At 41.8% G+C, this 16,501-nt stretch overlaps 1 protein-coding gene across 3 annotated transcripts in view; it reads right to left on the bottom strand.

Moving 5' to 3' along the window:
* The window catches only part of NRCAM (neuronal cell adhesion molecule), a 266,458-nt gene that overhangs the window by 204,013 nt on the left and 45,944 nt on the right, over nucleotides 1–16,501 (bottom strand). For all 3 annotated transcript variants that reach the window (XM_074367673.1, XM_074367671.1, XM_074367672.1), the window contains exon 2: nucleotides 6,676–6,830. The gene's annotated coding sequence lies outside the window, so the exon portion shown is untranslated. The remainder of the gene's footprint in view (nucleotides 1–6,675; nucleotides 6,831–16,501) is intronic.

A 16,501-nucleotide genomic window follows, 5' to 3' on the forward strand; every position in this document is an offset into this window, starting at 1 on the left:
AATTTGCAGGTGATGCATCTTTTATTAACCTGAAACTCCATTAAAATAAATAAAAATGACATTAAAATGTGTTCTGCCTTGTAATCAATCGGCCGGAACTAGTGCACCAGTTATGGATTATCTGCAGGTAATTACAACAAAAGCTACAATTTAATGAGTGCTTCCTGTATGCCAGGCACTGAATACTTTGCTATCCAACCCTGGCAACAGCTCTAGGAGGTCGGTACCGTTATCCCCAGTTTTCACAGGAAGGGCTTGGGCTATAAAGATACATAATCTCACACTCAGATGCGCACAGGGGCGTGGCCCATGAACTTCAACTGCTGCGGGTAGGTGTGCCTAGAACCAGACTCTGAGATGAGGATTTGCAGGTGCAAATTTCACTCATGAAGGCTCTTGGGCTCAACGTGTATGGGAGAGTGAACAAAGCAGGAGAGACAGTGGGAGAAGCTGGGCTGTGACACAGCCACAACAAAAGCCCCAGCGGACCCTACAGATCCTACAGAGTTGTCCTGATTTGGGGCAAGGGCCTTTGTGCCCCAAACTGACCAGCCATTGAGTCCCCCAACTGACGAGCCATTGAATGCACCCTGCCACCCTGGGGCAGTGGGAGAATCTTGACTGAGGCAACCCTCTTCAGCTAACAGCTGACGACAGTCACTCAGAAGAGACCCAGATGTGAGCTCTCAGCTGTCAAGATTCCCAGAGGCTGGGGAAAGAGCATCTCAGTCCCAAAGGGGGCGAGGAAACTGGGTGACCCATCACAGCTCCACAACAGTGACTTTATTTCAGATACCAAACTTAGGATATGGTTCCTGGTGCCTGTTTATGGGTTTGTAAGTTTGAAAAGTCATTCAAGTCACGTAACTTTAATGCCAAAGAAGTAAGGCACAGGTGGGAAAAGAACTAGAAATCCTGCTTTGGTGTATGTGTAGGAAACGAAAAACATCTCACTCTCGCCTTTCAGCCTCTTTCTGAGTTTGGGAAGCCAGCCTATCTTCATGTTCTGAAAGATCTTCGCTCAAACTCGCCTTCCTGTCTTTCTTTTTCTGTCTCTGTCCCTTTGCTGGGTCACATTCTCTGTGTGACACACATACAGCAATGTGATGATTCTAAACAAAACTGGAAATATGGATAGCAAAAGGGGAAACAGAAGAGGCGAGAGAATGATGTCAAACACTGGTAACAGATCATTATTACCCAAGTGGATACGGTCATTTTTGAATAGTTCTGTCAGTGACAATACACATGTCCTCTAAAGGAAAGCCATTACAAAAGGATGGATAAAACCTATTAGTAATTCGGCATCCTCAATAATTTTTTGCCCTTAATCTTTCCCCATAGATTTTATTTTCTAAACCACATTAAAGAGACATAATTGCTTCAGGATGATTCTCAACTTAAAAATAAACAGCACAAATACTTACACTATTGATTGTTGAAGAGGAAGTTCTGTTTCATTTTCCATTTTATAATGAGAACAATCAAAAATGTTTTTAAGGTTTAAAATCAAAATTATGTATTATTTGTTGTTATCTATTTATCCATTATGGAGAAGCTTTTAAAAAGCTAGAAAGCCAACAACTCGCTAGAATGGTTTATTAGGACATGAATTTGAAATAGCTCCCCCGGGGGGATAACAAATCCAGCTTATATTATGGGAAAATGTGAGGAGTCATTAATTCATATGATGCTGCCTTGCTATTCTATTAACGGATGCAAAAGTAAATTCTCCAGTCACCATTCTCATTTTAACATGAGCAGCAAGGTATCAGTGCAGAAGCGAGAGTTCAAAAAGTTAATAGTAAACCTGAATCAAGGATAATTTCGAAAGCACTCCAACAACAAAAGGCAATGGAGAATGAAGATTCAAATGTAGCAGGACATTGTCTGATTAGAAATCCACCATCATTGTCCGCCACCAAAACGGCCCACAAACTGCTGAGACAGCCTATGACCTCTCCAGTGGGGCTGAATTTGTAACAAAAAGCTGGTGGATCAGCATTTCCGGTCTCCTCTCTTTTTAAAATCCCCCACGACAAAAGGGCATGAGGTTAACACATTTTACTGTTAAGTATGATCTGAGCCTGTTGGAAGACTGCCCATTCAAAAGTGTCAGCCTGGCAACTCCCCTACGGGTTTCTGCTTTCCATAGTTTTCCCTAAACAATCCTCCTCCAGCAGAACTCTGTGCTGTAACCACAGGGTACATGGGGGCAGTCCTGAATATTAGTTCAAACTCTAAATACTTTTTTAAAAATTTTTAAACTTTTAATGGAAGTAGAGCCGATTTACAATGTTGTGTTCATTTCTGGTGTACAGCATAGTGATTCAGTTATGCATGGATATATTCCTTTTCAGATTCTTTTTCATTATAGGCTATTACAAGATATTGAATATTGCTCCCTGTGCTGTACAGTAGAACCTTGTTGTTAATCTATTTTATATATAGTAGTTTGTATCTGCAAATCCTGAATTTCCAATTTATACCCACTCCCAATTTCCCCCAGTAACCATAAGTTTGTTTTTATGTCTGTGAGTCTATTTCTGTTTTGTAAGTAAGTTCATTTGTGTCATTTTTTTAGATTCCACATATAAGTGATATCATATGGTACTTTTCTTTCTCTTTCTGGCTTACTTCACTTAGTATGACAATCTCCAGGTCCATCCATACTGCTGCAAATGGCATTACTTTATTCTTCTTTATGGCTGAGTAGTATTCCATTGTATACATATACCACAGCTTCTTTATCCAGTCATCTGTCAATGGATATTAAGGTTGCTTCCATGTCTTGGCTATTGTATATAGTGCTGCTATGAACATTGGGGTATGTGTATCTTTTTGAATTAACCAAATTCCCAATATTTTAAAGTGGCACCTCCAAAGCAAACATAAACACTATCTACTGCTTTGTTGGCATAATGGTACTTGCAACACTCACTCTGGACTCCGAGCAGAAGGCAGCCATCTAATACTGTTGTCCACAGTAAGACAGTTCAATAGAACACCCTACCAGGCCCTACCATCAAGCAAAGGACAGTGGTGAAAGCTGACTTGCCCTTTCTCAGTCATCGTACCATCTTATGGTCACTGTCTGCAGAAGCTTCCACATCTGTCCATCTCTATTCACGCTGTCATCCTGCCCAATGTGGCCAAGCTATGCAGAGGGCAAACACATCTGGCAATGTCTCCCCACAGCTCTCACCCATTACCAAGTGAAGGGTGATCGGCCTGCTTCCCCTATCCATGATATACTGTTTCCACCACTAGTTCTATGACCACAAACTGTCAAGGGTCTCCCCCTAATACTGAGTTTTGGAGACACTGTATTAGTGTGTGTCCCTCACACAGAGACTATGAGTGAGGCAGAAAGGCAGGAAAAGAGAGAGACCATAACAGACAGACATATTTCTTGTGTCCTGCACAGAAACAAGCGGAAACTCCTTTTGTCACTGGCAGCCCTCTCCCAGGATGAGTGAATCATGTTGGGCACATGCACCCTGACGAGTTCCAGCCCACTGGCTTCACAGCAATGACTGACCGTTCTGTGAGTTTTAGAGAACAACTCATTGTCCCTGAGACCACCTACAACTTGCATGCATGTGACGTCATTCTAAGTTACAGCAACTCAGCATTTACATAAATTCATTTTCTATACATGAAATTCATAGGGTACTGCAATGCATTTAACCAAATTAACATGTATCTTCTGCTTAAAAGTGTTGATTTGAAAATAAATGATGAGTGTCTTTTTTTTAAATGTATGACAGTTATCTTTTATTTCAAAAGGAAAAATAAAACTGAAAAAAAAATAAGATGTTTCAGGAAACTGGGTTGTGTAGCCAGCACCTGCATTGTTAGTGAACATGCCTAATACGTTGTTACTGCAAGTACCTATTATGGGAAAATTGGCTTGAAAATGGATGTTGAGATGACAGTCCTTTTTAAACTGGGATTTAAGCATAGGTGCTTTTTTCTAATTGGAGCATAGTTGATTTACAATGTTGTATTCGTTTCTGGTGTACAGGAGAACAGGGGTGGTTTTGATTCTCTTCCAATCCTTCCTTTTAGCAGTGGAACCAGTAGAAAGAAATAAAGGACACCAAAAATAAAATTCATGCTAAAAAAAATTTAGGTATAAAAACAAAAAATAATAAAACCTTAATCAGAGCCTAAAGTATTAAAGCAAAATCTGTTTGTTGAATGCAGCGTGATTAACGTACGCCATCAGTGTGAACTGATTTACTTACTTCAGTTTCCTATTTTAAGACACATAGATAACTTCACAGTTCAGTAAAGATTTGGAATAAGAGGGGAAAAAAAATGATAAAAGTGGAAAGGACAGAATGGGTCTCAGCAGACCAGGACTGTGCCTCCAGCTGTCAGCACTGAGTCAGGGACTTAATTTTGCTTCAAATTAATTCTCTCGCGTATAAAAATGGAAGTGACAGATTAACCGATCTTTAAAGTTTCTGGAAGGATGGTAGAGAGGTGGACTAGAAAGAATCAAAAAGGGGCGATTTGTCTTTTTTCCAACAGGTCTTCAGGAAAAAAGTCAGTAAGCTAATTATAAGGCCACAGTAATCAAATAACATGCACTCAAAATAGTGCATTTGAATTTAAAATTTTTACCCATGACATTCCCTCAAAGAAGGCTCTGAGTAATGTATTTCAAAAGTCTAGCTCGGGTAGACTTGACAGCGAACAGTGCAGCCTCTGTTATTACAGTCTCCTTAATGATGCTCTGGGCTGGTGCTGGGAAGACCCAGTGGGAGGGACCCTGGCACCCCTCCCCCCCCAAGAACCCAAGAAAGGTCCTGCTTAGTCTCCTATAAGCAATACTCCGATCCTGGGCAGAGCAGTGAAAACGAGGAATTGACAAGAAACCTTGATTTATACAGAAAAAGAACTATACTTTTGCACCTTGCTTAAATGATTTCTATAACCACTGTGAATGAAAATGGAGCACGGCACTGCCTTGTAACGCTCCTAAATTTTAGAGTTTACATTGTTTTTTAAACACCAGTTGGAAATTCCTTTCATCGAACTAAAAAGGTCACAATATTTGTCATTTGGAAAAATCCTGAGTTATCTGCCAAGAAAATAAAACCAACAAGTACAGATACAAACGAAATGAGAGGGAATCTCAAAACAAAACGGAAACTGAGAATGTGAGTTGTTTTAAGTGCTTGAATGAACAATATTGAAGGTTTAAGTACAAAATCAAATTTGTATTTTAAAAAAGATTTTTAGCTATTGCCTGTAAGTCCCAAATCAATGTTGCTAGCCCTGAGCCCTCCCTTGACCTCCATACTTAACATTTCCAACCGCCTGGCGGACATTTCTACCAGATGCCCCAAATACACCTCAAAATCCTCTCCTCCCCAACAATCAGTCCACTTCCCTCCTAAATTCTCTTGACAGCATCACTATAGTCATCCGAGTCAGAAACCTGACAATTCCAAGTCCTAACAGGTCCTTCCAGTGCCCAAACTATCACCACATCCGGAATGTTCTAGCTCTTTCAAAATTCTCTCTATTCCTCATTGCTTCCACCCTAATTCTAGCCCCTGTGTCTCTTCCCCAGATCATTACAAAATGAATCTGCCTTCCTTCAACCCCACTCACCTGCAATTCTTTCTCTATACTTTCCCCAGCCAGCTTAAAACCCCTCAGTGCTTACACACACACACACACACACACACACACACACACACACATACACACCCCATATCTATGGTTTAACAATCCCGAACAACTTCCACACATGGGTTTCATACACCTATACCACTGCGCCTGACTGCAATGCCTTCCTCCAGCTGACCCTGCTGTGTATCAGGCTAACTCCTATTCATCTTTCAAGGGCCATTTCAGGGCTCACCTCCCCCAGGAAGCCCACTTTTACACACACAATCCTCTGGCCATAGGCTGACGTGATGCCTTTTCCATTCCTTAATGATTAACACTCTCAATATACTTTTATCCTATTGGAGTTGGTCATATTTATTTCTGTGTCTATCTTCTGCATTTGACAGATATTCCTTGAAGGGAAGGACTTATCACCTTTGTTTCTTGAGATCCTAGCAAAGTTTACTGAATCGAAATTAAAAATGAATCAAATGATGGAGGAAAACAGATTGGAGGGTATGAGAGCATTTTGGAGGGTTACAAATGTTCGGAAATAGCCACTGTTTTTCTTACTTATGCAAATAGTACTTTGTGACTTACAAAGTGCTTTCACATAAGTTCTATTGTTCGATTCTTAAACAATCCTAGAAGGCAAGGTAATGCAGATATGAAGGCTGACAGAGACCCTAAATACATAAGAAATGTCTCTGAGAAGAGAAGTGTTACTGATTTTTTTTTTTTAAGGGAGGGTGTGTGTGGCTGGGTGTGTGTGTTCACATAAGTCTTCAGCTATCCGAGCTACACTTCAAATAAATTCCTGTTTGGTCAAAACAGCCAACTGATTTCCTTCATAACTACTAAAAAACAAAAAAATCTCCTGAAAAAGAAAAACTCTCAAGTCTCCTGAAAAAGAAAACCTCTCAATTCTTTGCAGAGAATTTTCAATAACCAATTCCCCTATTCACCCTCTTCCAAGAAGCCAATCTTGAAAGACAGAACAGCTCATTTAGATTTCCAAAGACAAAGAGAAAACGGTTTCACTCTCACCTTCAGAAGATCCGCTGGTCCAGGAGCCTCCTGAAAGCTTCCCTGATTTTGGAATCCGTCCTGTTCTCACGATGCCAGCTACTTAGAGCAGCTTTGGTCAAAGTTTTCAACAAACAGGAGTGAAATACCACGAAGAAAGAATATCACAAAGCTTTCTGAAAGGAAAAAAAAAATCACACACAGAACAGTGTAAATTGTTTGGGGCTAGTTAATTCTATTCAGCTGAGATTTCACTCAACTCTCCTACGAAAATTGACTAAGGGAACTTAATATGTACTAAACCCCATGATAATACTTAAGGACATCAATGTCTGAGAAACTTTAAGCAATGTAATGGCAACAGGTAATGAAAACAAGTAACACAATTCCAATTACATTTTGGTACAGACAGACGTCTGAATGACCCCTAACTAGCAGGAAACAACTGTGCACACAAATCAAAGAGGGGGAAAAGGTACTTGATTTTATTCTATTCCAAAGCTTCATGGGAATACACGGTACTTTTTGATCACAGCAACACACAGGCTGCAGCTGGAAAGAATCTAATGCAGACAGAAAAGAACAAACACTGAAGAACCCAGTATTTGATCAAGGTTGGCGATGCCAGCGAGGAACGCAGCAAGGCAATTACATTTTAGAGGTGGCTTTGAAGGCAGTGAGAAAAGGATCTGGGAATGAAGTTTCAGGACACACCATTGTAAGAAAGCAAGCACAAGGTTAAGGTGGAACAGCCCAGAATGAAACCTTAATTAAACGGAAGCCAACCAACAGAAGTGTTTGAACAGCGTGTTGATTTAATACCTCACTTTTATGAGAAAGGGTAAAAAAATAATCACAGGAAAAAAAATGTTCAGAAAACCTCTTTTAAACCAGAACTTGGGGTCACTGGAGGGTGAGCAGAGCCGAAGCCGGGAGTCTGGACCTGTCTTTCCGACTCAGCGTCTGACCTCAGGCTTGCTAACTGCTTCTTGAGCTCGCCGGCACATGTGTACCACTGGGGGGGCTTTCACAAAATATCAGTGGCTTGGCCCCGTGCAGCCAAATAAATCCCTGACCAGTTGAGTCGGAAGATCAGGTGGGACGGCGCCCAAGCACGGGCAGTTTTTTTCAAAGGAGAGAAAATCACAGGAGACATTGTTCAGCGACTTCACTCAGCGCTAAAATTCTCTCTTCTCTGCACCTGGTAACTCAAGTTTGTTTTCAAACAAATACAGTTTAAATTAGTAGTAACCAAAATTTTAAAACCCTATAAAATTAAATAGTTACCCAATTTTCTTTTTTTTAGACGTTTATTTTTCTTACTCTTTTTTTTATATATAATTTTTCTTTTGAAAGCCCAGTATTTTATCCTGGTTTTTTTGGGGGGGTAATTAGGTTTATTAATTAATTAATTAATTATTTATTTATTTTAGTGGAGATAGTGGGGATTGAACCCAGGGCCTCGTGCATGCTAAGCATGTGCTCTACCACTGAGTTCTCCCCACCCCCCCAATAGTTTCCCACTTTTTGAGGAGGGACTAAGGTTCAGTGACTTATGCGAGGCCCAAGCAAAGTGGCAATGCCAGGATGGAATCAAGCCTTCTGCGGAGGTGAAAGGCCGCTCACGAGCTGGGGCTGGACACAACCCTGTTTCAGGCTGGGCTGGACGTGAAAGGAAGACAGAGTCACACCGTAGATGAGGGCTCGGTGCCACTGACACTCTGGGCAGAGGAGAGCATAACCTCAGGGTTGCCACCCCTTAAGGAACAATGCAGATAAAAATAACCCTAGCAGCTAAATTGTTGAGCACTCCATGTGAGCGAGACACTGTGCTTAGAAGAGCTTTAATTTTCACGAGAGCTCTCCAACCTGAGGTCTGTTGTCTCCAGTTTATAAATGAGGTGACTGAGGCCAAGAGCGCTTTGTCTTCTCTACAAAATGGGAGAAGTGGAATTCTAATGTGGCTCATCTCTCTCCTAACCATGGATTGCCTCGAGGGAACGCAGTGATCAGGCAGCTGGGACAAGGCTACTCCGCCCTCTATCTGCCTTGTCGTTTTTGGTCACAGTGCATCGTCACATTGAAGCCTCCTGGGGTCTTCCTGGTGCTTCCAGATATTCTCCGATGAAATAACTGATTTCTGTTGTCTGGGAAAGGATTTGCATTTTATGGAATGATTTGCATTCTCCCCCGCCACACACACACAAACACACACACACACACACACACACACACACACACACACACACACACGTAGAATTTGAAAGGTGAGAGTTAATTACACTATACTGGAGACTTCTGCTCAGACAGCTAAAGGAAGAGTCACCACAAAAATCTGCCCTAAATGATTCAGTCTGTCATGACACGGGAGTTTAAAAACCTAACTGAACTCTCTGGAACACCATTTAAAATTCATTAGGAAAAAAGTGTCAGAAACATTCTCAGACTCATCTTGAAAACCTTAGAGAAGGAGCCTTGTTGCAGTTTGCTATTCCAGTACATTTACATTATGCAAATTATTTGCCTTCTTTAAATAGCCTTGTGATTGACTATAATAAAATCTCATTTACTAATATTCCGGATATGAAGTATATTTTATTTAAGAGCCTAATGCAAAAGCGTTACTGTTCCTGACACCTTCAGCGGGTCCTAATTACACTGCGCCAGAAGCACCTTCAGCGCTCATTCTAAAAACAATGTGAAAAGATGGTTTTCATCAGACACTTCTGGGAAGACATAAAAGAGCGACAGTAAAAATGAAGATGCAATTCTGAGAACTGGAAGGGGCCCGGAAGGTGTGTCCTACCATCTATCTGCCTACGGCCTTTTCCATTTTCAGGGAACTCTTTTCCTGTAGCTTTCACTCCTTGGCCCCAGTTCTGATCCTGGGAGACAGATCCAGATTCACATCCTAGTGCAGACTTCCCCAGCCACAGCCCACTGCTCAGAAAAGCAGGGGTCAATTGCTATTTTAGCAGAAGTGGCCACAGATCAGACCCGGGGTATGCAACCTGACTCAAGGCTGGAGGATGAGCCACGAGGCAGCTTTGTGCCAATGGTCTCTGTCCCAGAAGGTCAGCCAAGTCAACCAAATCGACTCTCGGGGATCTGGATTGGATGTCAGGAGTCAGGGGAGAACCCACTCAACATGCAGAGGTAAGCAGAAAGGCTAGAAAAGAGACCATGAGAGAGAAGACCCATTCCCTGAAGTTGTCTCCAACCCTGAAACTTCTCACTTCCCATATCCAGACAGGGATCGGTCCCTCCTCCCTAGGGTGCCGTGAGTGAGTCTGTTCTCTACAGCCCCAAGTGCCCAATACACAGGGACTAAAATTGTGGCTCCTCACTTACCAGCCATCCTTACAGCTGCATATCAGGTTGACAATATCTCCATTAACTTTTTGTAGGTATTTTTGTTAGAACCAAGAGAAGGCTTTATTTTCACTTCATTAATATTTCACCTTTTTAGAATGAGTCCATCATTCCAACTTGCCAAAAACCTTTGACATCTCAATTCTGCCCTTCCAAAATATTTGTTTTGCTTTTCACCTCCGTGTCATCTACAGAGTAGACAAGCAAGCCATTTAGAATGATGTTCATACTATGATACTACATGGAATTGAACACTATTAAACAATGGCATAAAAATAGTGAAGACAAAATTGTTAATAAACAAAAATGAATTAATTTTAGGGTCCAGGTCATGCCTTAAAATTAATAATTACCAATTCTACAAATTGACAGCAGATCAGCCTGAAGATATAAATAGCTACATAAACTGACATGACCAATTTGTTTGCTGGATAAAAGTTTTAACATTTACTTGGTAGAGATTGCAAAACCCAGAAGAATTAGGTTTCAGTCTCATTAGAAAAAATTAGGCCATAGTTGAGATAATTAGCAACATGAACTTTGTGGTTAATTACCTGTGCAGCAGACCAAGAAGTTATGTTTGAGAAACATATTGCAAAAACAGAACTAAGTTCACGTCATCCTTCCCTGAAGCAATCAGGAAAATTAGCAGAATCTGTCATTTGCAGTCATCTGGTATACCTCTGCCAAAGTGAAATTGTTCTCCAAGGATCTTAACTGCTTTATCTAACTTAGCTTTCAGTCAACCCTGTGGGATTTCTCCTTAGAGTTAAAAAAAAAAAACAACCCACACTGAGGGCTTTTTAATTTATTTTATCTGCTTTTCACAGTTTTTCTGTCTCCACCATGACTGTCAGGCTATCGAGCTGTAATTTCTCATGGTGGTCACTGTGCCTGCCCAGAGCAACCAAACCCATTCTCACGGCTCTAACTGGATATTTCTGGTCCTCCTGGGACTGACTTTGTATAAAGGAAGACTAGAAAGCTTCAGAGGGGGAGCCTGATGAGCCCGACTTAGAGAAAGCACGTGAGTGTATGTGTAGATTTCATGCTGTCTCTGTTGACCACGCAGAGGCCTTCCGGCTTGCTTCTTTCTTTCTCAGCTGCGTTGAACTGTTAAACCGTTCACTGGACAATTACTGTTTAGGTCCACTAGGACCAGGTCCAGCCCTGGGAGCCACAAGAAACACAAAGGTGACTATGACGTAGCAACTTCTGCTCAAAGACAGAAATAAGAGATAACAATACCACTCTGTGCTGCACGGCGTTTTGTGGTGTACTTTTCACAGAAGTAAACTCACTGAACACTGGAAAAAAAAGTATTCTTCTTGACATTTTACAGATGAAAATAAACTTTCAGTAAGCGTGGGTGACTTAGTGATTCTTCCCAGCCAGTACGTGGCAAAGCCAGGACCCCAGAGGCAAGCTTTGTGATTCACATTACCCCCACCAACCCACAGGTGCATTTACTGTTTACGCAGGTAAAACGACTACATGGCAACATATACAGATTGCTTACGCCCCACTGGGTACTTTTGCAACTGGCTGGCATGTATTTGATTTTCATAATAACTTTATGAGGCAGGCGATCTTATTCTACCCATCTAATAGAGGAGAAAACTGAGGCACTGAAGGTGGACTTGTGGCCCAAGGCTGTAATGGCTAGTTGGTGGCAGAAACTGATAAACAGCACAAGAACGGTGCCACCCAGAAGAAATGTGGGGGACGCCACTGGATCTGTTGCTAGGAAGAACGCTAAGAAAGTTCTGGAACGTTTTCTAGTGTTTCCAGAACAGTGAGACTTTTCTTCTCTAGTAAATCCAGTGAGAAGACACTGGCATCAGAAAAAGATGGCAATTCCAAGAAAAAGATGGCAATTCCCAGAAAAGAAGGAAATGTGATGCTTCCCCGCTCCCTCCGCCACGGCTGTGGATGTGGGGGGACTTGACAGCCCAGAGAGCTCCGGCGTCAGAACACCACCTGCTGCCTGAATACGTGTTATGTACATTTTCTGTTATTTCAGATTCTTTGGACAGATCACTCCTCTTGAGCAAAGCAGAGAGAAGGGACCCTTGGCATTCGCTGGCCTTATGTTTGTGGTTGGTGATTTTACAGTGACTGCCTGAGAGGCTTGTGAGTTGGCAGTGTGCTGGGGACATCAGTTCAAATCGCACAAACTTGCTGGCGGCTCAACGCTCACACCTCAGTGCGATTTCCTTCTTTGGAACCTGTTTTCAGGTATGAAAAGGTGGGAGCCAGTGAGAAAGGGAGTGTTTCAGCACTCCGTGAGAGCCTTCAGGGGCCAGATGTGGGCTAAGGGCCTCCCAGACAATACTTCTTTTAATCCTATAAATAATCCCATAAAGTGGCCATTGCCATAGTAATTTTTTTACATGTGCATATTTTGGGGGGGAGTGAACAGATTTTTTAAAAATTCAAGTTTAGTTGATTTACAATGTTGTGTTAGTTTCTCGTGTACAGCATAGTGCTTCAGATATATATATATATTCTTTTTCATTATAGGTTATCACAAGATATGAATGTAGTTCACAGAAGCAACCTACATGTTCATCGACAGATGACTGGATAAAGATGATGTGATGTATAAATATACAACAGAATACTACTCAGCCATAAAAAAAATGAAACAATGTCATTTGCAGCAACATGGATGGACCTGGAGAATGTCATAATAAGTGAAGACAGAAACAGAAAGAAAAATACCACATGATATCATTTATATGTGGAATCTTTTAAAAAACACAATACAAATGACCTTATTTACAAAACAGAAAGAGACTCACACATAGAAAACAAACAATGGTTACCAAAGGGTTGGGAAGGTGGGGGGGAGGGATAAATTAGGAGTTTGGGATGAGCAGATATAAACTACTGTATATAAAACAGATAAACAACAAGGTCCTACTGTACAGCACCGGGACCTGCATGGGCATATGGATGTCCGGAGAAGAGCAGTGACACGCCCCGAAGTCAGAGAGCGTGTCTATGTCAGAGACAGGCTTTGCACCCGGGCTGTCTGCCCCTGTGCAGTGCCATGCCTCCTATATTTCTGCTGAAGTTATTAAACAAGCAAACAAATAAACAAAAACTTTGTGAGGAGGGGAAGGCACTAGGTGAGAGATAAAACTTTAGTTAATGTTGGAAAGACAGTTCACTTTAGATGTGAGATTTATGGAAAAAACCCCAGGGCACATAGGGGAAATCTTGTTCATGGATAAAGCCAGGAGCCGCTACCAACTTTTCCATACTCTTAATTTGAGAGATGCCTGGAAGTCTCAGAAATCAGTCCCCAGCGGGCCTGCTGGGTTCAGGCATTCAGAGGCAGAGGGAGAAATGTGTCAAAGGCAGGCATATACCAGGCACACCCGGTGTAGCCCGGGGAAGTGCATGGCTGACACGAATACTGTGAAGGGCAGACCACGTGCGTCGCTGGGGCGTCCAGAGGAGGGAGAAGGTACTGGGATCTGGCGGTAAATACTGACTACCTCATTGAAATGCTGGCAGTGAGAGAGAGGGGAGAAACAGAATACTAACTCAGGGGGCAGCAGAGATGAGAAGTGGTTTTAAGCCAGGAGAGATCTGAGCTCATTTATAGGCTACGGTGACAGATGTAATAAGGAGAAACAGAGAGAGAATGAAGCTGCGAGTGGCAGAAAGAGTGGACGGAGCCAAGGCCCAGCGCAGGGGCTGGCGGTTGGGGACACGCACTGGGAGGCAGGGAGTTCCTACTGCCCTGGGGCCACTTTACCTCCCGCAACCTCAGGGGTGTGTGGGCCACCTCATGTCTCCTCCCATGTTGGGAGCACACCTCAGATTGAAGCGCCTCTGAAATTGCTTTTCCAGAATCAATGCCAACAAGCCCCTATGCAGAAACCTGCTTATTTTCATAGTGCCTAGTCCGCTTGCTAAATACCAGCTGGAGGCAGTCAAAATGAAATGAAATGCCAACACGCTTCAACACCTGCTTTGCAACCTCGAGCTTGACTTTCATAGAAAAAACAAAACCAATCTGCTTCGATGACTCTGAGCAGCAACTGAACTAGTTCCAAGCTGACCAGGGGTTTGTTTATTTTGCTTAACTCCAGTCACTTATTCAAATCACTTCACAAATACGCACTGAGTGCCTGCCTACCGGGTAATGCACACCAGTTCAAAGCTGGCATGCTGATGGTTTTTATGTTCCTTTCTCATTTTTTTTTTTAAATAGAGGTCCTGGGGATTGAACCCAGGACACTTCACGCATGCTAAGCATGCTCTCTACCACTGAGCTATACCCTCTCCCTTGTTCCTCATTTTGACTGCATTGTTTTAGAACAGGGTTTAATTTTATTTGGGGGGAATTTCTGCAGGTGATTTTTTAATAATAACATTTATTTCTTTCTGACAGAAAAAGTGTTTTCGTTTTCCAAAATATGAAAAGTAAAGTTAAAAAAAAATTAAAACCAGGGGGGAGGGTATAGCTCAGTGGTACAGCACATGCCTAGCGCGCATGACGTCCTGGGTTCAATCCCCAGTACCTCTGTTAAAAAGTAAATAAAAATAAATAAACCTAATTAACCCCTCTCAAAAAATAAATAAAAATAAAGTTAAAAAAATTTTTTTAATTAAAACCAAATGTTATTTATCTTCCATCACCAGAAATAAAAAGTGTCGATGTTTTGATGTATCTCTTACAAGTATTCTATTTTCCCCAGATGTACATATATATGTATATGTATATATGCATACATATCTTTCAAAATCATAGTGGCATCACACAGAACGCACTGATTTAGTCACTTGCTGTTCTCACTTAACAATACAGAATGAACACCGTCTACAAAATCAGTTTTAATGTCTGCTCAATATCCTACATATGAAGAAATCACTTTCATTTAACCAATTTCCAAATATTGGCCACTAGTGCTACTCCATTTGGCGGACTTTTTAATACCATTTTCCAAAAAGATGCTGTTTTACTAATACTGGCTGAAAACAATCAGCAAAATTCTTACACAGTCGGTATGTGGAGCAGTATGAAGCGAGAGGTTCCACTTCCCTCACTGGGATTTGTGATCCACTGAACTGAGAGGCTTTCAGGCCGGATGTCTGCTCAGAGCAGCAGCACACCTTCCGACCCGGCCACGTGCTGTGCACCAGCGGTTTGGCAGTGAGTGGTCTGCTCGGTCACAGGTGACCGGAGGCACTGGCTGGCTCTTAACCCAGCTTACTGCTAAAAGCTTGGGTCTTTCAATGAACATATCAGAGCAGGAAGGATGGACAAACTGGTCCCCCATCTCAGACTCTGTGTGGAGACAGTACTTTCTGGGACAGAAAAGAGAGCTTAGGGGAAACACTGATAGTTCAACATTAAAAATTGATAAAGTTTCTTCTTGTCGTAACACGGTCATAGCATGCCTCAAAAAAAAAAAAAAAGACATTATGTCTCAAAGGAAACCAAGGGCTAGGCCGTGAAATTATAAATAACTATTTTCATTGGTGTTACTATTATTAAATATTAGATGAGGACACCCACAACAGCTCAGGATTCTGCATCTGTCCTGTAGGGGTTCTCAACCCCGCTGGCACTCGGGAATCCTGAGGTGATGTGTTCACTACCTTGACTGTGGCTATGGTGTCACAGGTGTGTACACACCTGTTTCACAAGTGTATACATCCGTCAAAACTTAATCAGATTGCTCACTGTAAATATGTACAGTTGGCTGAGTGTGAATTGTACCTCAATGAAGCTGTTAAAAAATTAAGACCCCAGGCGCCCAAAACCCACACCTGAGATTCTGATTTAACTGGTCTTGAGCGGGTCTCCTAAGGTGAAGCCAAGAATCATTGATCTAATACAAAACAAATCTTCCCAAAGCTAAATTAAATGACAAATTGATATAATTGATATGAAATTGCAAGAGACTGTTTTTAAAGAAGCAATTTTATCACTCTCAGGTACAAAGAATACAAATCTGCTTTTTTAAAAAGTGCTACCCAGCAAAGAAATTTTGGGCCTTGCTTTAATAATCTGTGGTAATTAATTAATCACACTTTAAAGAGCTTCCTGTGTACCAGGTACTGTTCTAGGCAGATCATGGGTCACGTGTGTGAGTGGAACTGACACTTTTAAGAGCCCAACATTCTCTTAGATGGATTTAAACTAGACTAAACCCACAAACTAGTTTAGCCATTGATTTATCTAGGAAAAACTGAAAACAGAAAAACGTAAAACCCCAGAGAGTAATCACGGATTCTCTACAAAAGGGATTCAAATCCAGGAGGTTTTTCTCTATTTGCCAAGCCACTGAGCTGGGCACAGGCTTTTTAGCAAGAATGTGGGAAAAGCTGTCCCAGAAAATTGGAAGCTTCCTGCCAGAGGGGACCATCATCCCCTCCCGACACCTGAGGCTTCGTGCCAGTATTCCATCTGTACATCCCGAGACAGCTTCACATCCATAATGAAACATCCCAG

This window comes from Camelus bactrianus, chromosome 7 (assembly GCF_048773025.1).
Source record: "Camelus bactrianus isolate YW-2024 breed Bactrian camel chromosome 7, ASM4877302v1, whole genome shotgun sequence".
NCBI classification, from domain to species: Eukaryota; Metazoa; Chordata; class Mammalia; order Artiodactyla; family Camelidae; genus Camelus; species Camelus bactrianus.